Genomic DNA, 23558 nt, shown 5'->3' with positions numbered 1-23558 from the left:
TAATAATAATGAATAATAAAAATAATGCATTAGAAGTAATATTAGACAAGAATAGCCACAAATTACTTTTAATTATTATTTTAGAGTTTCAATCTTTTGATATTTGAGCATCTATTAATTTGGTCTTTGAGCTACCAATGGAAAAGAGCCGTACAAACTTTTTGTATCCTTTATAACTATAAATAAATTAAAGGTGTTTGGACCATATTATCATGGACCCAACATAATGACAAATTTTGAGTATAAAATTTGTGATTGATTAGAGGCGATCACTGCCAAGCGGAGGATTTCAACCCAAGGGGAAAACTGTAATTGCACATATTGATCCCAATTTTACAAAAATGAGTCAAACCCTATCATTATGGAAGAATTCCATCTTCCCTAATTTTTTAGTTTTATCTTTTTGTAGTTCATAGCCTACATTTTTGGAGAGAGAAATATTGTATAAATTTTGGGTGAAGAATACATTGTAGACTTTCTAGGTGGAAGATTTTCTTACTTTCACTGTTGATATTATAGGAGAGCCAAGTTTGAAGTAACATTCACTTAATTCTTCAAAAATTCATCTCAATGGATATGATGGGTGTATCTATGCTTATTTATCTTATATGTAGCTAAATCTTTTTCTTGGGGTTATGTGTGAATAGGGGTTAAAGTGTGTGTGGGTTAGGATCTACTTGGTAATTCATATTTATGGGTCTTTTCATTGTTATTCTTCTTTGGTTGGGATTTGATGGGTGAAAGCCCCAAATACCCACAAGGGTTTGATGGGTGAAAGCTCCAAGCTCTAGAAAGTTCAAGGCCATCTTCGAAAAAAGGGTTTTGGGTGAACTTTAGGAATCCATATTATCCTTGAAAGATGGAAGTGGAGACCTAAGAAATGATAGACAATCATGTGTGTAGTTTGCTACCACTATCACATAAGGGTGAATGTGAGGTTAAGTATGCCATGGGTATCATTCTAGAAATAGGGATGCCTAGATTGAGGTTGCGGTTACCAATTATTGAACACACCTATTAGGTATTTGAAAGAATCAAGGGGTGAAACTTTCATGTTTTGTTGAAAGACTAGCATCAAAATCTATAACCAAGCTTGCCCATATTTGATTTACTAAATTGATGTTGATGATTAACACGCATATATCACTCTCATAGTAGTGCATAATCCCAAGATCCGTGCATAAGTGTTAAAACTCTAATTATTTATAGCCCCGAATTTATACTAGAAAACCCCAAAAAGAAATATTAGTGTAGGAATCTATCTCCCCCATTTTATCTTTTTGTACCATTTATTTGAATTTAACTTGTATCTATCATTTCAAATTAATTTAATTGCCACTCATATTGTTCCTCATGGATTTGACCTGACTCTAAAGTTGGGTAAATATATTCACAACGGCCGCCTAGCACTTAAATTGACGTGTAAGTTGAGTATTATCAGGGCCTCAACTCGGGTCATGACAAGAATGGTATCAGAGCCGCTCCTGTGTCAGCCTGTCACTACGGGAAAGATTTTAAACTTAGTTTAGGAAAATCCTTATCAGGCGGGGCAAACCTCAGTCCTGAGTCTAGGAAAATCCCATTCGGTGGGGAAGACCTCAGTAAGGATACCGAATCCATAAGGAGGGTGTATGTAAAACCCTAACTTATGATAAGGAGTCTCACATCGGTAAAACACAGGAGGGATGCAGGGTATATAAGTAAGCAAGCCTTAATCCCTAGTGACTCATTTTAAAGTCATGAAGGTTTAGGCCCAAAGCAAAAAATATTACTAGTAGGCTAGGCTAAGGGGTCTCTTGGGCCTTCATGGTTTGAGATGCCTGTGATCTTGTACTTTTTGGTCCTAGTCCTACATGGACTTTAAACATGTCACTAGGGAGTACGACTTACTTACTTATATACCTAATATCTCTCCTGTGTTTTGCCTATATGGGACTCCCTATCCTAAGTTACGGTGTTACAACTCGGACTTCAGTATCCCCTTATGGTTCATCACAAATTCTCGAGGTGGTGGTCTATCGAGATAGCTGAGACTAGCTTCCACCCTCCTCAAAGGTAACTTCTCCATCATTGCACCCGACATAAGAGGTAGACAACACAAGATTAAGTAATCAAACCTTGAGTTTAACCCAAAAATATATAAATTTGTTTAATTAGTATGGCTAGGGAGATGACCCATCACATTAGAGATGGCCAGTAGCACCTTTTGTATTCCTTAAATAGTGTATATAGAGATTTGTACTAGTTAGACCAATGGTTTATTGCATTCTAAACATTTTGTCAGTTGAACCATCGTATCTCCCCAGTTTCATTCAATTATTTTAGAGATGGGATACAGTTCAAGTGATGGGACATCACTATTGTGATGATCCACCTTCTTGTCCGTCACCCTTTATGCAAATTTCTAAAATACACTACTTAGGGTGACAAATATACTGGCATTCAGTCGCTGGTGCGATGGTCTGTTAGGTCCATCTTTGTAACCCTTATTTATTTTTCAAAATTCCATTAGAGCAGTATGTCAAACATGTGGTGTGCCTACTTTTTCTTATGTGTTATTTTATAGGTTTTCACCCACAGTGTGCCTAGGTTTTTCTTATGTGATATTCAGACTCCACTCCTTCATGGGCCCCACCACAGTATAACCCAACTCATTTTTTAACTAAAACCAACAACATAATAGAAAAATGCTTATCACTTCACACCATTTTAAGAAACAAATGCATAGGAATTAAGGTTAATAAACATACCTAAACTTGGAGAGCAAATTCAAAACAACTTGAAATTGATGAAAATTAATGCTATACTCTTAGCAAAGAAAACTAAACAATTCTGAAGTAGAGAGAATTTGCTCTTGGTGATGAGAAAACATGGATGACTGACAAGGTTTATATAGTAGTGGAAAATGAACTTAATACTTAGTAGGGAATGAATGTTATTAAAAAGTGCATGAAGGTGGGAGTTTTAATCATTTAAGAAGATGAATTTGAAGATTTGTGTATGAAGGTGAGAAGTTTTTTCATATTATAATCATGAGTGTATTTGGGTCGAGTTATAGGACCAATTTTTAAAATCTGGAGTTATTGAACATGGGATGACAAAATTTTACAATTTAAACTGATTGGATTACAACGGATTCGATGATGGTTCGGTACATGGATGACAAGTCATCAACCTTGCCATCGCTGCTTGCCAGAATGCAGCTTGCTTGGCATATTTGCAGTGGTTGGTTTGGTGGACCATCGCTTAAATGATGGATCATCACTCTAATCATAACCCCTTAACCAAAAACTATCATTTGTTTACCTCGGTGGGACAATCTCTACAATGGTCCATCATATGCATGACGTCCAATCGCGGCTTCCGTCTCTTCTTATCCAATATAATCAACAGTCCATATCCTTGCAATGTCAACTCCTGTACACTTAACACACAGATCACACTGACTAATTGAATAAAACACAACTAACTACATGGTTTTAAAACACATTGTGGGTTGCCTCCCACTAGAACTAATTTAACGTTGCGGCACGAGCCAGTTATCTTGATTACTCAGACTTCACGAAGATAGATTATGCCACTATTTTATCCTCTTATTGCTGACCAACATAGTGTTTTATACATTGACCATTAGCTTTAAAAACTTTACCATCTCTGTTATCAAGATCTACTGCTCCGGATGCAAATATTTGAGTTACCTTAAATGGGCTAGACCATTTTGTTTCAGCTTTCCTGGAAATAATTTTAACCTTGAGTTAAACATCAAGACCCAATACCCACCTTGGAACTCTCTCTTTTCAATACTCTCATTATGGTATAGCTTCATCCTTTCTTTGTATAGGCTGGACCTTTCACATGACCAAAGACGAAACTCATCCATTTCATTCAACTGATCATATCTTAATTCAACCACTTATTTCTAACTCAAGTTAAAAAACTTAAGCTCTTACAATGCTTTATGTTCCAAGTCGACAAGCAAGTGACATGCCTTACCAAATGCCAATTGGTATGGTCACACACCTATTATAATTTTGAAAGCAATATGGCAAGCCTAAAGATCATCATTAAGCTTCCTTGACCAATCACTACGATTAGCCTTTACAAACTTGGCCAAAATCATATTAATCTCCCTATTGGTTACCCCAACCTGTCCGCTCGTCCGGGGATAGTAAAGTGTAGCCACCTTGTACTGCTTTATACCATATTTTGCCAATGCAACCCTAAACACCTTATTAAAAAAATGTGATCCCCCATCACTAATTTTGAGTGCAAGAGCAGGAGAAGATGTTTTTTTACAAGAACAATACTACCTTCTTTATCTCATTATCAGTTAATGCCATAACTTCAACCCATTTGGATAGGTAATCCACAACAACTAGAATGTACTTACACCCATAAGAGCACACAAAGGGTCCTATGAATTCGATTCCCCATACATCAAACAATTCAACCTATAGCATCGTTGACATAGGCATTTCATAGTGCTTAGAAATATATCCTTGTCGTTAACATTGATCAAACACCTTCACGAACTCATACGCATCCAGAAAGATGGTTGGCTAGTAATACCCACTCTCAAAAAAAATTTGAGCTATGAAATCACTTGCATGACTCCTTCCATAGGGGAAGAGTGACACTCCAACAATATCTCAAGCATCTCTACTTCGGATGCACGCTTTTGAATGATGTTATTAGAACATAAATAAACAAATGAGGCTCATCCCAAAATACCAATTCACATCATGAAGGAATTTCTTTTTTAGTTGATAGCTTAAATTCTATAGAATAATGTTGCTCATAAGGTAGTTTATAAAATCCGCAAACCAAGGAACAAGGTCAAGGGTAGTTGTGAGGACTTGTTCATCCGAGAATGAATTATCAATCTCCAATTTCTCTCTTTTGCTCCCTTTATTCTCCAACATAGATAAGTGGTCAATAACTTGGTTCTTACAACCTTTTCTGTCTTTTACTTTGAAATCAAACTCCTGTAGCAATAACATCCATCAAATCAATCAGGGTTTAGCATCCTTGTTTTCCATCAAATGCCACAATGCCAAAACAATCAGTATGCACCACCACTTTGGTCCCTTACAAGTTGCTCTAAAATTCTCAAATGCATACACCACAGGATGTATTTCTTGCTCAGTGACTGTGTAGCTCTTATGGGCTCCACTCAAAGCTTTACTTGCATAATAAACTGGGCGGAATGACATCTTCTTCTTTTTCCCTAAAAATGCAGCAAGTGCTACTCCACTTGTATCACACATTATTTCAATGGGTTTGCAAAAATTGGACTCAATCATAATAGGTGTTTCTAACAACTTCTCCTTAATACAAGTGAATGATTTTAGGCAGTTCTTATTCCATTTGAACTTAACCTCTTTCTCAAATAGTTTACATTACGGGTTGGCAATTTTGGAGAAGTCTTTAATGAACCTCCTGTAGAATCGCGCAAAACCCAAGTGTCACAACTTAAAATACCTGGGTCATGATGGCACTTGTTGCAATAAGCCTTGACAAGTAAGCCTATCACCCAAACTGATGTAAAAAGGGAAATAACACCAATACCCAAGGTAAGGATTCTAGAATGAAGCCAAACCACACAACTAAGATAATAGCAGAGATATACATATAACTAATGATGCCATACAATAATCCCACAACTTGGTGTCATAGTGTAAGAACTAATTAGTACTAGTCAAAGTCAAATACATAGGATATCCAAAAAGAACAACTCTGTCTCTAAATACAAATAACACATAGTCTAGGTAGGAGAAGGTAGTAGTAAACTCCGGATGCAAGGATCAACTGCTATCTCAAAATAGGCTCCAACTATCGCTTGAAATCAACTGTCGTGAGGTGTACTCGAACCAGGATCAGAATCGAAAGGGTGCAGTAAGGGTGAGTATGGTTCACTTATAGTCAGTATGTATCATAGGCCGACTGAGCAAAGTAGAAAATAAAGCATACAAAATACACACTAAGGGCATGTCACCAGTAACCAGAAAATATCCCAAATGGTAGCTCACACCGTCTTCACTAACAGTTCTATAATATTCATATTTATTACATGAAAATACAAGAAGGTAGAACAAGTATAACACATATACAAGCAAAATAAAGTAATACACATAGGCAAGCATCATATCAGGACAAATAATATGCACACAGAAAACACAAGGTATGTAAGTGTGGTGATATGGATGATGATAATGATGATGTAATGCATAAGGTCGGCGCACAAACTCCGTATACACCTACCGAGTTCTACTTCTAGGTAGGACCCACAGGGGGTTCCTCAAGACATATTCAACCAATATCCAATACCAATATCCATATCTCCTCTCCGATATATCAATCGATAGAGGGTTTTAAAGATTTCACATTTTTTGTCAAAATAACAAGTGTTTCCAGTATTTCAATGGTGGTAAAAATTTGTGAATATATATGATATAAGGATGTAATGGTCACAATCAACTAGAATGTGAATTTCCATATCCAACCAATAGACCAACCAAGTGAGCCAAAATCAACTCAATATTCCAATAGTCCATAAAATCCAACATAAATCCACATGCCAATAGGGTAAAATACACCAAAATATACCATTGATACCATATTAGGATATTTTATCAAATAAGATACAACTAATTTCACATACACAAGGCCAAACATATCATATGAGACCCTACATGTTCATACATAACAAATAATATCTCAAAATTACCAATTAGAAATAATATACAACCCCTTACGTGCACAACACAACAATATAGCCATTTTAATAATTGGTTCCTATACCCTTAACATGATTTTTATTATAATATTAACTACCCATCCCAGTCTGAAGAAATTTAAGACATAACATACCTCGAATGTCGAAAATCAGCCAAAAGTCATTCAACACAAAGCCTTTCCCTCACGAATGTACTCAAAACCAGCTAAAACATACAAATACATAATTTAGCATTAAAAAAAAGCCAATGATACCCATATTTCCTATTTTTTGAGTCGGGGTGAAAATGAACCCCCAAAATAGGTTTTCAAAAATGAAGGGTAAAATCATAATTTTATTTTAAAAAAAAAAATGTTCCCCATACTTATAGGAGTCTAAAGATAAATACCCAAGAAACAATGAGTTAAAAATGAGATTCAAATCAAAGGAAAACAATTTTAAAGCTTTACCAGCAAATATCCCCAAAACCCATTTAAACACTCAAGAATTTGAAGTTGTTTTGAAGATGGAATTGAGACAAAGGTGATAATTATAAGAGTAGAAACTTACCCAAGTAAAAATGGATTGAATTTGGGATATTAAATTAAAGAAATGCAATTTAAGCCTCCGGGCCAAAATCTCCAATTTGCACTTTTAAATCTACATTAATATTAAAATGATATAATTAAAGAAAAATAGTTTAAATAGGTGTTTTGGAGCTTACCCAAGATTAGAAATGGAAGGAATTGCTCAAAAGCTCAAAAACCCAAGCTCCAAGTCTAAAAATTGATCAAAAATGGCAAAAGAAAAGGAATATTTAAATGACCCAGGCATCGTATAAGCAATCACCGAGTCGCTTAAGCGACTAGGTGTTGTATACACAATTTTGATCCCTAAGGGAAGATGTCGCCTAAGCAACCCTGTCATAACTTAAGCAATGATCGCATATGCAAAACAGATATTACATATGCAATATTTTTCTGCACTACTAGGTCTCTTAAGCGACCATTATGTCATGTATGCGAGTGCACCAGTTGAGACTTGGAGAGTTCCAAGTCTTCACGGATTCCTCGAGATTCATTAGGATTCCCGAGGACGCAAACAAACTATGCCAACTTTTCAAATTAGATGCTCTGAACTCAATGGCGATAGGAGATTTTTGAAAAAAATGTAATTTTCATAGAGTTGACTACCAAAGTCCAATTTTACAACTTTTAAAATCGAGGGTCAAAATGGGATTTAAAAGCTATAAAATCACACCAACTATGTTACTACCCTAAAATCGATGTTCTGGATCTTCTAGCATAGTCTGCTTTGCCATCCGATGCATGGATCAATAAATATTGACCAAAATCAACTATAAGTATTTTCAAGACACCAAAAACCATATTTTTGTACAAATCACACCAAAATACATTGAAAATTGTGCCAATCACCTCCACACCCAAAAAATACCATGTAAAATGGACAAATCAGATAAAACCAAATATTTCACATAAATTACCAAAAATCAAGTTGTTACATCATCCATCACTAAGAACCTAGTTCATCCTCAAACTAAAGGAAAGAGGAATACCTAAATCCATGAAAAGTTGGGTGTAACTACTACTCATATCAGACTCGACCTGCCAAGTTTCCTTATTTACAGGTCGATGACTCCACTGGACCTTAACTACTATAATATCTCTAGAATGCAACCGTATAACATCCGTAGCCAAGATAGAGATTGGCTCTATAATAAAAGACATCATCTCATCTAACTGAACTGAATCTCAATGAATAACAGGAGACTCATCCAAAATATACCATCAAAGCATGGAAATATGACAAATTGGGTGAACAGTCAATAAATTTGCAAGTAAACCCAACTCATAAGTTGCATCCCTAATAGTTTGAAGGATCTCAAATAGGCAAATGTACCTATGGCTAATGTTGCCCCTCTTCCGGAACCTTATCACACCCTTCATAGGCAAAACTTGAAGTAAAAAATGATCACCACCATAAAAAATCAAGGCACAAAATCTACGATATACGTAGCACTTTTGCCTACTTTGAGTCGGTCACAGTCCATCCTAAATAATCGAAACTCTATCCAAAGACTCACTAAATAAGTTTGTAACTTGAGGTCTAATCTTAAAAACCTCAAATCAACCAACTAAATAGAGATAATGCCTTCCATACAAAGCCTCAAAAGGAGCTATATTAATACTGAAATAGTAGCTATTATTATACACAAAGTCTTCCAAGGCTAGATATTACTCCCACTAACCATCAAAGTCTATTACACAAGCATGGAGCATATCCTTCTACACCAAAATAGTCTTCTCTGATTGATTATTAGTCTGGGGGTAAAAGGCTTTACTAAGATAACCCCGAGTACCCAAATCCTCTTAAAAATATTCCAAAAGTGAGATGTGAACACTAAACCCGATCAAAGATAATAAATATTAGCACACATAAAAATGCACTATCTCATAAATATAGATACTAGCTAGCCTTTCAGCACAAAAAAAAACCTGAACTAGAATTAAATAAGCAAATTTGGTTAATCGACCCATGATAGCCTAAACACTATCAGAACTATAAGAAGTATAAGTTAACCCAGCCATAAAGTTGATGGTAATCCATTCCCATTTTCACTCGGGAATGGGTAACCTCTAAAGAAATTCAGTAGGCCTCAAATGATTGGCCTTCACCTACTAGAAATAAAGGCAATGAGATACAAATGTTGATATATCCTTCCTAATATCACCCCACCGGTAATATTGTCTCAAATCACGACATATCTTAGTCACTCCCAAATTGATACAATACTTGGAACAATGAGTATAACACCCTTAAATTTCCATCATTTTATTTTTGAACCTCCTATGTTTGGAACATTGATTTTGAATTAAATTGTGTTTAAGTATATTAATAGGGTGTCTTGTAAGAGTTTCAAATTTTTTGGAAGGGGTTTGAGACTATTTTGGAATTCTAAGGTAGTAAGCCTCCAAATTTTTAGTATGCCGTGGAGGTTACCCTTTGTGATATTAGCGTGGAATGAAGGCAGTGTACCTATATAATATCTTAATGTCATAAAGGATAAACTCTATTATAAGAAGTGTGATGTTGGGTGAATTTATTCATTCTAGCATTGCTATTCTAGCATTTTTAGCCTTATTCTAAGGATAACTCATGTGATTAATGTGTTTATAATGATATAAATGTGAATATAAGTGTCCATGTATGTGATTATAATGTTTAATGGTGTTTCCAAGAAAGTTTTGATTCAAATTGATCATTTAGAATTCAACCGAGAAAACTAGTGTGACTAGCTTGAGCTAGGTGTTTGTCTAGTCTATCATGTTGGGTTCTAATGTGTTTAATGAGTTACTAAGGTTTTTATTGTGTATTTATATGTTAAAAACTTGTTTATAATGTTCAAGGGTAAATTGGATCAAGAAAAGAGTCAAAACAATAAACATAAGATCAATGTGAATTAGCCTATGCTTAGCTCGTGTTTCTAGTTCATTGTCTTGAATGTTGTGTTGTTTTGAATTCTAAATTATTGTATTTTATGATATAGGATACTTTTTAATGGATATTTATGATATATGAACGATATAAATGCTTCAAATCAAGTGAAAACAACTCAAAAAGGCTTGGAATAGATCAATAGAAGCACAATACACAACTTGGACTTAATTTGGACATCTGGAATGTCCAGGGAGAGTGAGGGCACGTGGAAAGGAAAATTGAGGCATGATTTACACCAAAATATTCATAAGGCACACAAAACTGTATACCCTTGCTATTAAGGAAACTTGCAAACCCTAATCAAGTCTAATGACCCTCGCGATGCAGCTCTTGTTCCACCGATGAACAAATTTTCCTCCTATACATAGGGCACTTGTAATTGATGATAAACACCTTGAACTACTTTGAAACTTGGAGGCGGACTGGAAAACACTTCAATTAGGATTTTTATTTCTTTACTTTAGCTTTTTAATGGATTTTATCTTCTATTTAATTATCTTCATTAGGCTTATGTCTATTAGTGGCTAAATGCCCTCTTACGAGGTTAATGCCAAGAACATGATTTCTATTGCTTTGAATTCATTTAGTTTGGATTTTTTTATCTTTATTGGTTGTTTATTTACCCTTTTTTTTTTAACTATTTTAAGGATTCATGGCCCTTAGAATATATTCATTATCGACCTTGTGATCTCGGGAGGGGAAATAGGAAGATAGAACGTAGGGTAGATAGAACAAGGTTCTTATTCCTTTATAAAACAAGGAATTTGAATTAGCATCTAGTATAGGGATATAATTAGAAGCATTGTTTGGTTCACATGTAGGATGATAACTTTACTCTCTTAATTGGATTATTAAATCCCCGCTCAATGATGTAGTTGTAATGTCCACATTAGGTAAACAATTAGAGGTCGGGAGACCATGACCATGCGATTAACCCTATGAATCAACAACCATGATAAGCAATCTAATGAATGAAGTTTAATGGAGTAGTATGATTGTTCATAAGCCTTAACCCTGGGTCTTTATCCTTTGATTGTCCAAAGTCATTTACTTTTCCGCTTTAGTTTAGTTTACTTTTAGTTTACAATTCTAAAACTTTATTTATTACTCTCCTCAACTTGTTAAACTAGAATTTGATAGTTGTTTAACACAAGTCCCTATGAGATCTATATTCGGCTTTCTTTAAGGTCATTATATTACTTGGTAGACCACATACACTTATGTGTGCGCTTTGGCGCTTTCACAGTGCGGCACAGAGGTTATCCTCCACGATAAGACCGTGCCATGCCGAGGTGTAAAAATCATGTAGTTTTTGTTTTATTCACTTGGGGTGGGGGGCTTTTTGGTCCATTCACCCATGTACAACCCTTAAACATAAAACAAGTTTATTCTCATCAGTTTTTCAAATATCAATTGCTCTCTTTCACTCTCAAACTCAAAACCCAAGAAAAGCTTAAGGATTTCACTGTGCATTTATCTTCCTGGTTCCAAGCTTCAAATTTCTTCCAAATTCTTATGTATCTAAGCCATGTATCTCAACCCCAAAACTTATTTTTATAATAGTATGTATTTATAATTGTATTGATGCGATATAATTGATGATTTTTGTATGGGTTGAGAGCTTCTGAGCATTATTGACCAACTGTTTTTCCCATGAATTTTGTGGATCATTCATGGTTTGAATTGATAGTTTTGAACTAATTAGAGTGCATGAGCATGGCTAATTGGAATAGGGGTTATGGATTCCCCCAACATTGATGATTTTGATATTGGAATTGGTACAAACTTAATCCAATTTTGTGAAACTTGATTTGAACATGAGAATATGCATATTGAACTACTTTTGGAACTATTTCATGACATAAAAGGTTATTGAAACATAAACGATTTTAAAACTTGAACCTTGGGGGTTGTGGATTCCCCCAAGCTAATGGAAAATTGAAACCACGGGGTTATGGATTCCCCCATATGGATGATTGATGCGAACCAATAGGGTTGTGGATTCCCTTAAATGATGATAATTGAAATGGCATGATTATATTATCTTGCAAGAATAATCGGTATGGCGATACTAATGGTATAGGCCTTAATGTATGATTATAGTTCAATGAATGGTAATGTGTTAATGTTTTAATTGGGATTTAAGTGGGATTGTGTTAATGTTTTAGTTAGGATTTTAGGGGATTGTGTAGATGACCATGAAGGTGGAGGTCCTGAGGGACTTCTACTGGAAACTCGCATTTGTCAGCATGAGGGTTGGTTTTGATGACCGTGTGCTTGTGTCACATACTATATATATATGTATCATGGATGGCTAAGTGTCATGGATTCCCCAGCCTTCTATGATATTTCTGGATCGTCCAGCTAAAACATACCGAGGTTGTTGTAGTCTATCACTCACGCAAGCGCACGTGATTGTACAAGTAATATAGTAACTCAAAGAACCGGATATCGTACTCATGAGAAGTACTGTATTGGTAATTTACTCAACTTCAGTGTTGACAATAATGCTCTTAAGTGTTTTAAAGTATCAAGATAGTTGTAAAAATTTAATGATAATTCTACTTAATTAAACAAATAACAAAGTGAGAGAATCATAGCGTAAGCGAGGTTGTGAATAATATATGATAGAATCCCAGGGTTGAGGCACTCCTAATAGTCTTATAAATCTCTATCCTATTCATGGTTGTGTTGATTATTGAGTTATTACTTCGTAGGGTTTAGATTTTGATCATGGTCTCTCAATCCTCTAATCTTTTACCTAAATGGACATTAAAACTACTTCGTTGAGCGAGGACGCAATAATCCATTTAGATGCATTTAGATATCATCTTGTATGTGAACCAAGAAAGGCTTCTAGGTATATATATATATCCTAGCCGCTTATTCAAATACTTTATTTCTTAAAAGAATAAGACCTTTCTCCTTAAACTCTTTGATCTATCCCAATGATTCTCCTATCAGATTCACAATGGATTATTGTTGTATTTTAACGGAGAGAATAAGAATAACCTATATGATAAATCAATATTAAACCACTCTAAAAAATATCAAAGTATAATCATATTCTTGGTCTCAACCTCATAACAAGGTTGTTTAGCCACTCATGTTCGAAATCTACTTTAAAGTAATATAATTAAACATAGCCAAAATTAATATTCAAAGATGAAGTGTTCAAAGAACCCTAAGAAAAGTATTGTAATCATTTTACATCTGTTATACATCTGTGAAAAGTCCCCTCAATTAATTTGAAGTGTTCCCTTTATAGTAGGAAAATTTTGACTAAGAAATAGCCTTCACCACATCGTGGTGCTCAACGCAGGGAATAGGGTTCACGCCGCGGTGGTCATCATGGGGACTAGGGTCCAGCGCTGTGGGGATATCGTGGACCCTCAATGGAATGGGACTTGAGAATTAATCTAGGCTCTGCGATGCAGGTCTATCATAGAGGCTTACTGGAATTTGCCATTAATTCTAAATCACTTGTTATGTCACAGATCTTAATGCAAGAATTGGGATCTACACCGTGGAGCTCAATATTTTCATTCCTTTTCTGTTCTTGCCTATTTCCTTGCTCTAGTCTTCCTGTCTATGCCTTCTGAGCCCAATTCCAGTATCCTCATAACCATTAATGGTTTCATCATTAGTAGCTTCACGTTAAGGCATCCAATTATGTACTATTTCATCATAATTCATCCCTACATCAACTATTCATGTAACTTAGATAAAGAATGAAATTATAGATCAAACATAATAAGAATAACACATTTTAGCTTATGGAAAAAGTCCAGATATTGGTAAATATTAGTGCTTAGACGTATAAATATGCCCAAGATAACCACCCCATACTTAGAATCTTGTTCATCCTCGAGCAACCTCAGGCAACCACTATACCCATTTAGGCTTCACACTACAATCCAGGCAAGACACTTGTGTTGGGCACACATAAGCCAAATATGACTTTTTATCTAAAACATGTCAATGCAATTCTGAAAATAGGGGATTACTCTTTTCAAACGTCCTTGCCGTAAAAGTGAACTTCTAACTTACTATCAAACTAATGGAAGCTGTTCAATCTTTAATAGTATATGTCAGCTGACTATCATCGACATGCACCCTTACAACAAGAGAATTACCCATACGTACCATTGGTCATAACCTCTAAAATAGTCCACAACATCTTTAAATAATATTTGCCAGAAAAACTAGACTACAGAACTTTCCGAGCTATCTTTTATCCACCATGATGACCTCTATAAGGCATTGAATGACAATTTTCAAGCACCATTTTTTATTTGGCTTTTGAAACACATCTTCTCATTATTCTATTTGAACTTTACTTAAATAGAAATGGCTCATCCCATACGTATGCATGAGAATCATAGAATAACTCCTTCTTTTGTTGACTCGTGGCCTTTAGAGGATAAAAACCAGCTACTAGTTAATTTACTATGTTAGTATACCATGAAACTTATGCTACACCCAGTGCCAATAATTGCTCATCCAAAAACTCCTCTTGAATACACAGTGTATCATCAGCAACATGATCATGACTCTCAAGCCTAGACAGATGATCCGCCATTTTATTTTTAGCTCCCTTTCTATCATGAACTTCTAAATCAAATTCTTGGAAAAGATGAATCCACCTAATAAACCTTGGCTTCATATCTTTTTATTAAAAAGATACCAGATTGTAGCATGATCAGTATGAACAATTACCTCCGTGCCCACCAAGTATGCTCTGAATTTATCAAATGCATACACTAGTGCTAGCATTTCTTTCTCTGTAACTGTATAATTCACCTGCGCTGCACCCATGATTTTACTCGCATAATAGATAGAGTTAAATACCTTATCTTTACACTTCTCTAATATCGCTCAAACTACCATATCACTAGCATCACACATCAGCTCGAATGGTAATGCCCAATCAAGAAGAATTAGCATAGGTGCCTCTATCAATTTTTTCTTTAGACAATCAAATGCTTTATGAAATTTAGCCCCAAAGTCAAAGTTAACCAATTTTTCCAACGACTTGCACATTGGACCTTCTATATTCAAGAAGTCTTTGATAAAATATCTATAAAACCATGTGCACTGAAGAAAGCTTTCAACACCTTTCACTGACACCAAATACGGGAGTTTGTAAATAACCTCTACCTTAGCTCTGTCTAACTCAAGTCCTCTATATGACACCTTATGACGAAGGAAGATACCTTCTTTGACCAAAAAGTGGTACTTCTCCAAGTTTAATACAAGGTTGGTTTCTTTATAGAGTGCCAAGACCTTAGCCAAGTTCTGCAAGAACATATCAAATGAATTACCAAAAAATGGAAAAGTTGTCCATATATACCACGACAAAGTACTCCACCATATTTTAGAATATAGCCATCATGTATCTCTGGAAAGTTACTGGTGCATTGTAAAGACTAAAGGGCATACGTCGAAATGCATAAGTACCATAAGAACAGGTGTAAGTGGTATTCTCCTGATCTTACGATGCTATGGTTATCTAGTTATACCCTGAATACCTATAAAAACCATTAATATTGTTGTCCTACCAATCTTTCTAATATCTGATTAATAAACAGAATAGGATAGTGATCCATCTTAGTGGTATCATTCAACTTTTTGTAATCTATATAGATCCTCCACCCAGTCACTATGTAAGTTGGAATTAGCTTATTACTTCATTAGTCACAATAGTTATCCCTCCTTTCTTTGGAACATAATGCACTAGGCTAATCCATTTGCTATCAAATATGGGATAGACTATCACAGCATCAAGCTACTAAATAACTTATTTTCTAACCACTTGTCTCTTCATAGTATTCAGTCTTCACTAGTGCTATACACTTTCTTTGTATCCTTCTTTTATATAGATTTTATGCATACAAAAAAAGGATTGATTCCTGTGACTTACAACATCTGCCATCTGATTGCCTTCTTTTTTCTCTTCAATACTGTCAAAGCCTCTCTAACTTGCATATCAAATAAAACTGAAAATAAAATCACAAGAAAAGTATCATCCTTACCTTGGAAAAAATATTTTAAATGAGAACTAAGAGCCTTGAGTTCTAGCTTTGGTGCTTCATCAATCGAAGCCTTTGAAGAGGGTCCAATCGGTCTATTCAATAGCTTAAATTTAGTGACTCTAGTGTCAATCCCTGCCAAATCCATAATTTTCACCATTTCAAGTGCATCAACATCACCATAAAGATTATACCCCATCAACACTCACTTAAGTAGGTCATTAAATAATAGAAGGTGGAGCTAACACTCAAGGTCTATAACTGCAATAGCAAAACCTTTTTTATTTATTGCAGGCAGCTTTATTGCCTTATACACGTCAAAGACCTCAACCTTATCATGATCTCTTATGGTTATTAGCCTTGCAGCTACATCAATTAGTGATCATCTAATCTCAAAGAAAGGATATCCCAAAATAAATGGGACAGTCAGATCAACATCAAATCAAGAATAACAAAATCCACTGGGAAAAATAACCGATCTTACTTGCACGAATACATCTTCAATGATCCAGCCAGGCCTAGAAAAGGACTTATCAGCTAGCTGTAAAATAATTGTAGTGGGTTTGGGACTGGTTAGACCCATCTTTCTAAACCAAGATGTGGGCATGATATTTATCCTTGCCCCTAAATCACATAAGTCCTGAGCACTGATGGATTGTCCGATGGTGATCTACAGAGTGAAACTTCCTAGATCTTTTTGTTTTATAGGCAATTTATTTTGAATCTTGGATGTGTACTCCTCAATAAGTGCTACTGTATAATATTCAGTCAAACTGTTCTTGCTTGCTACAATGTTCTTCACACACTTCACATACTTTGGAACACTCTGTAAAATATCAACAAAAGGGAGATTAACATGAACCTATGTCTAAATCTTAATAAAATTCTTGTAAAAAGTCTCCTCTTGGTGTTTCAAAAATACTTGTGGGAATAGTGGAGGGAGCGTCGCCTTTTTTTGCTTGGGTTTCCTTGCTTTCAGCTTTATTTTCAACCACTTTCTCATCATCCTTTGCATTATCACCATCAGTAGCCTTCTGATTCACCTTCTTTGGTTTCAGCTCCTTTAGCTGTAGACCACTCCTAGTAGTGACCACATTTACCTATTTTGGATTAGGCTCTATATCACTAGGTAGACCTCCCTAATGTTTAGTGTTTTGTTCTCTTACAATCTGACCCATCTGTATCTCTAAGTTATTTGTAATCATCTGCCGACTCTTCATATCTGCTACTAATTGTGCTTGAGTAGCCATAATATACTTTAGCATCTCTTTAATATTACTAGTTTAAGTCATGTCCTAATTACACTGAACATGCTGCTGCTAATTTTATTATACTAGCCCCCTATATTAATTGTTATTTTGCGCTTGATTTCCACTCTATGAGAAATTAGGATGTTTCCGCCAGTTAGTATTATAAGTGTTACCAAAGTTCTATTGTCCTTGACATTTAGCATTTCCCATATAATTTATAGACTTTAGATTTGTTCCATAGGAACCAACTTTATGTTCACTGCTCCTACAAACTTTGCACCATGAATAAGCCTGATGAAACACATTCGCTATTGATGGTGTAGACTGTGTGATCCCTAAATTCATACTACTAAGATGAGTAGTTAACTGATTCTGTGATGCAATAATCTGAGTTGATATAGCTGTAAACTAATCAACCTCCAACATACCTGCAACCTTTTTTAGAGCACTCCTTGAATCAACATGCCACTCAAGATTCCTTTATAAAATTTGATTCAGTAGCATATATAATTTATCATACGTCTTCTCAAGTACTTGTCCTCCTGCCACTAAATCCAAGAAAATTCTTGGTATTAGGCTTAATACCATCAATGAAAGTGTGTACCAACATATCATTAGTCTGATGATGAGGAGGGAAATTACTAAGCATACACTTGAATATTTCCCAAGCTTGGTAAGTATTTTCTCAATCCTTTTGCCTGAAACTTAGAATCTTACTTCTCAAATATGTTGTCTTCCCAGAGGGAAAGAATTAAATTAGGAACTTCCAAGATAGATCAACCTAGGAGGTGATAAAGTTAGGTGGTTCAGCATATAACCACCTCATCGTTTACCTCAATAGATAAAAGCAAAAGAGAGTCAGTCTGAAATAATCAGTAGATACCCCAGCAGGGATGTAGGTATCACTGATCTTGAGAAAATTCTGAATATGTTGTTGTGGGTCCTCATGAGATAAACCTGTGAACTGCCCACTCGTGTTCAAAAGTTACACCATATTCTGCTTTAGCTCAAACCGAGCACCCGCCTCTGGCTTGCGGATTCAATTTGTAGCATTGTTCATAAGTGGGATTAACACTTCACAAACAAGTCTAGTTTTTGCTCGAGCAGGAGAAGCTAGAACCACTAGAGCTGGAGCACGTAGAACGTTAGGATCAATTGGATTATTAAGAGTAGGATCTCTTTGACCTCCTATTTGAACTTGATCAATTGGGTAGTTAAGTATTGTTTCTCTTCACCTCTAATGAAATGCTTGTTCTGGTTCAAAATAAGGCTCTACCAATTCTTTTCATCTTGCCAGTCCCATACTTCTCTAGTCCTATAAAATTCATCCACTAAGATCAAGTCATTATCACTTAAATTTATTATCAAAACCCAAAAATTTAGAAAATTACTAATTACTTCAGTCCCCGACAATGACACCAAAAATTTGTTGTAGTCTATCACACATGCAAGTGTACATGATTGTACAAGTAAACATAGTGACTCAAAGAATTAAATATCCCACCCACAAGGACTATTGTATTAGTAATTTACTCAACTTTATTGTTGACAATAATATGTTTGAGTGTTTTAGAGTATCAAGATGGCTGTGAAAATTTAATGATAATTCTACTTAAATAAATAATAAAGTAAGACAATCGCAGCATAATCGAGGTTGTGAACAACATGAGATAGAATTCCAAGGTTGAGGCACTCTTAACAGTCTTATAAATCTCATCCTTATTATGGTTGTGTTGATTATTGGGTTATAGATTCTCAGGGTTTAGATTACGGTCATGGTCTCTCAATTCTCTAATCTTCTACCTAAATGGACATTATCACTTCATTGTTGAGCGAGGATGCAATAATCCATTTAGATGCATTAAGATATCATCTTATATGTGAACCAAGCAAGGCTTCTAGGTATATATATATATATATATATATCCCCTAGCCACTTATTCAAATAGATTATTCCTTAAAAGAATAAGAACTTTCTCCTTAAAATCTCTGATCTATCCTTATGATTCTCCTCTCAGATTCATAATGGATTATAGATGCATTTTAATGGTGGCCACTCATCAAAATAGTAAGTACAAGAGAATAAGAATAACCCATATGATAAATTATTATTAAACCAGTCTAAAAATATCAAAGTATAATCATGTTCTTGGCCTCAACCCCAGAACAAGGGTGTTTATCCACTTATGTTCAAAATCAACATCAAAGTAATATAATTAAACATACCCAAATTTAATATTCAAAGATGATGGGTTCAAACAACCCTAATAAAAGTAATGTAAATGTTTTTCCTATGTTATACGTTTGGAAAAAGTCCCCTTAGTTGATTTTAAGTGTTTATTTTATAGTAGGATAAGTTTGATAAAAGAAATAGCCTTCACCGCATCGCGGGGCTCAGCGTAGGGACTAGGGTCCATGCCATGGTGTTCATCACATGGACTAGGATGCTCACCTTGGGTCTATCATGGACCCTCATTAGAAATTCGACTTGAGAATTAATCTAGCCTTTGCTTTGTGGGGCTATTGTAGAGGCTTACTAGAATTTGCTGTCGAGTCTAAATCACTCAACGCATCACAGAGCTTAACACAGGGATAGGGGTTTACACCGTGGGGTTCAATACTTTTATTCCTTTCCCACTCATTGCTTATTCCCACCGTGGAGCGCAACAAATCTTTCCCAATGCTTCCATTATCATTATCTTTACATTAATGCATCTAATTATGTACAATTTCATCATAATTTAGCCATGTATTGAGTAATTATGTCCATTAGATAAAGATTGTAATTTTAGCTCAAACAAAATAAGAATAACATATTTTAGCTCATGGAACAATTCCAGATATGAGGGTTAGTCTTGATGATCATGTGCTTGTGTCACACTATATATCTATATGTATTATGGATAGTGAAGGGTCATGGATTCCCCAACCTTCTATGATATTTTTAGTTTATGTATGTAACACACACTGAGGCCTATCCAGCAAGGGAGGATAGACCCATATTGCCCATGGGTTTTTCTATGATGGTTAATCTATACAATCCAGGCTAAGATTTTACGCTAAAGCTAAAATCCCGGCATGTTATATATATATATGTAAACGAATGTGTGTATTTTCTTTGAATCATTTTGAACTAACTTTATCATTGCATTACTTCATCCTTTGCCTGAGTTACATGCTGGCGCTTATGCTGCTAACTATATCCAGACATTGTATCCCTATCTAATACATACATCAAAGACATTTCTACTTTTTTTATACAGTGATAGGTGATTCTTAGATTGTTTGTGCATCAGCTTAAAGTGGTAAACCTTCTTCTCCATATAGGCCTACCACTTCTTAGTTTAATTCATGTCATAGAGTGTTTCATTGGTTTCCTTTTTGGACATTTTTTGGGGAATGCCCCAACCTAGGTTGTCTTTAGGATATTAGAGGCTTTATGGATTACTGTGGATTGGGGTGTTATTATGAAATCTTAGAACCTAGTTTTGGTTTATTTATTTTTCTTATATTTATTGGATTATTTCTGCTATTATTAGATGTATTGTATTATGATTGACTAGGATAAGAGGGTGAGCTTTGATCCTTAATGGACTTGAGATACCCGTCATAGCCAGGCCTTGGTTTGGGTCTAGACAAGCTTGGTATTAGAGCCTAGGTTCATGGTCATTGGTTGTCGATAAAGACATGTCAAGTAGAGTCTCTTTTATGGGTGTGTGGCACACCACACTTATAAGGGAGAATCTATAAGGAATTTAAGAATGTTTTACTTTATTATGTTCTATTTTTAGGCTATAGAGTCTAAGGTCTTTAATATTCTCAAATTCCCATTTTTTTTGTATTTCAAATCATGCCTTCCTTAATATCTAATACTCCTGAAAACTATTTTGTACCACCTGAGGATAACATGAGTGAAACTCATCCTACTCATGAAGTGCAGACTCGGTCTAGGGTCACTACTCCTAATTGCCCTTGTGGAGTTCCACTGGTCCCCAATAGTCCTACTTGGTCTTCTTAGGGTGATAGGTCTAATGTTGAGTTTTGCCAGTCGATACATTGTCTTACTCAATTGGTGGCCTCTTATTTCTTCTAGTCTAAGCATATTACATCTATCACTCCTTCTTCTGGGGTCACAAGAGTTAGTCAGTTTATAAGATTGAGTCCTTCTACTTTCACTGGCTCTAAGGTTGAGGATGATCCTCAAGGGTTCACTAATGAGATGGAAAAGATATTCAAAGTGATACATGCTTTTGACTTAAGGATTTAGAGTTTGTTCCCTACTATTTGAAGGATATGACAAGTGGTATAAGGAATAGGAGCAATTGAGGGATGATGATCCTAAGCTGGCATTATGGGATGAGTTTTCTAGTGCTTTTGTTGATTGCTTCTTTTCTCCAGAGTTGATGGAGACAAAGTTATCAATTCCATCTCTTTCTTCAGCCAGTGTTCCAATTCCTAAGTGCAGATATAGAGTGCCAGGCTCTAAGTCTCAAGCCAGTGTCAGCAATAACCAAGCTAATCCCCTTTATCGGACTTGTGGTAAGAACTACAAGGGTGCTTGTAGAGCTGGCAGCGATGTTTGTTTCAGTTGTGGCAATCCAGGCCACAGAGTCAGAGACTGCCCTCATTCAGGTTATCAGAGTCATTTCTGCTCTTCAACACAGTCTGGTTACCTAAATTAGTAGGGTTCCACCACTAGTTCTACTAGTGGACAACGCCCAATAGACTATATGCTCTTTAGACAAGACAAGATTAGGAAAATTCTCCTGATGTAGTTACTGGCATGTTACAGATCTTTCATGTGCATGTTTATGCTTTGCTAGATCCAAGAGCTTCTTTGTCTTTTGTTACTCCCTATACAACAGTTGATTTCAGAATCAGTCCCAAAATTCTATTAGAGCCCTTCTCAGTCTCTACCCTAGTGGGAAAAACCATCATAGCCCGATAGGTATACAGGAAATGCCTGGTTATAATGTTTTAAAAAGTCACTTCAGCAGACTTAGTTGAATTAAAGATGATTGATTTTGATGTTATTCTCGACATGGATTAGCTTCATTCCAGCTATGCCATAGTTGACTACAGAAATAGAATAGTCCAGTTTCAGTTTCTAAATGAACCCATCCTTGAGTTGAAGGGTAGTATATCCGTCTTTAGGGTCAGCTTGTTTCCTACCTTCGTGCAAGGAAGATGATATCTAAAGGATGTGTCTACCATTTTGTTCGAGTTAAGGACACTAGTTCCAAAACTCCCAGCCTTGAATTAGTCCCAGTAGTGAATAAATATTCAAATGTCTTTCCCAAATATCTTTCAGGAATTCCTCCCAAAAGGGAAATAGACTTTGGCATTGATCTTCTTCAAAATACTCAGCCTATCTCTATTCCACCATACAGAATGGTACCAACAGAACTCATAGAACTAAAAGAACAATTGAAGGATCTCTTAGATAAGGGATTCATCAGGCCCAACATTTCCCCATGGGGAGATCCATTATTATTAATACGCAAGAAAGGCGGTTCTCTCAGAATATGTATAGACTACCACCAACTCAATAAGGTCATGGTCAAGAACAAGTATCCTCTTCCCAAAATTGGTGACTTGTTTGATCAACTTCAGGGTGCTAGTTATTTCTCTAAGATAGACCTCAGATCCGGCTATCATCATCTCAGAGTTAGAGAATGTGACATTCTAAAAATAGCTTTCTCTACTCAATATGGTCACTTTAAATTCTTAGTTATGTCATTTGGTCTTACCAATGCCCTAGCAGCTTTCATGGACTTGATGAATCGTGTGTTCAAGAAGTACTTGGACATATTCATCATAGACTTCATAGATGATATTCTGGTCTATTCCCGCAGTGAGAATGATCATGTAGACCATCTCATAACAGTACTTCAAACTCTTAAAGATCATCAGCTATTCGCCAAATTAAGTAAGTGCAAATTTTAGCTAAGATCAGTCACATTCCTTCATCACATCATTTTCGGTGATGGCATTAGAGTTGATCCTCAAAAGACCGAAGCAGTAAGAAACTGGCCAAGACCT

General features: G+C 35.6%; 1 non-coding gene across 1 annotated transcript; it reads left to right on the top strand.

Moving 5' to 3' along the window:
• Window positions 1-18136: 18136 nt before the first annotated feature.
• Window positions 18137-18243, top strand: LOC124886226. The gene has a single exon (XR_007043312.1). It is a non-coding gene; the product is annotated as a small nucleolar RNA R71 (small nucleolar RNA).
• Window positions 18244-23558: the final 5315 nt, after the last annotated feature.

Source organism: Capsicum annuum, chromosome 7 (assembly GCF_002878395.1).
Source record: "Capsicum annuum cultivar UCD-10X-F1 chromosome 7, UCD10Xv1.1, whole genome shotgun sequence".
NCBI classification, from domain to species: domain Eukaryota; kingdom Viridiplantae; phylum Streptophyta; class Magnoliopsida; order Solanales; family Solanaceae; genus Capsicum; species Capsicum annuum.
The sequence above is the reverse complement of the archived record's forward strand: the minus strand, read 5'-3'. Positions and strand labels throughout refer to the sequence as shown.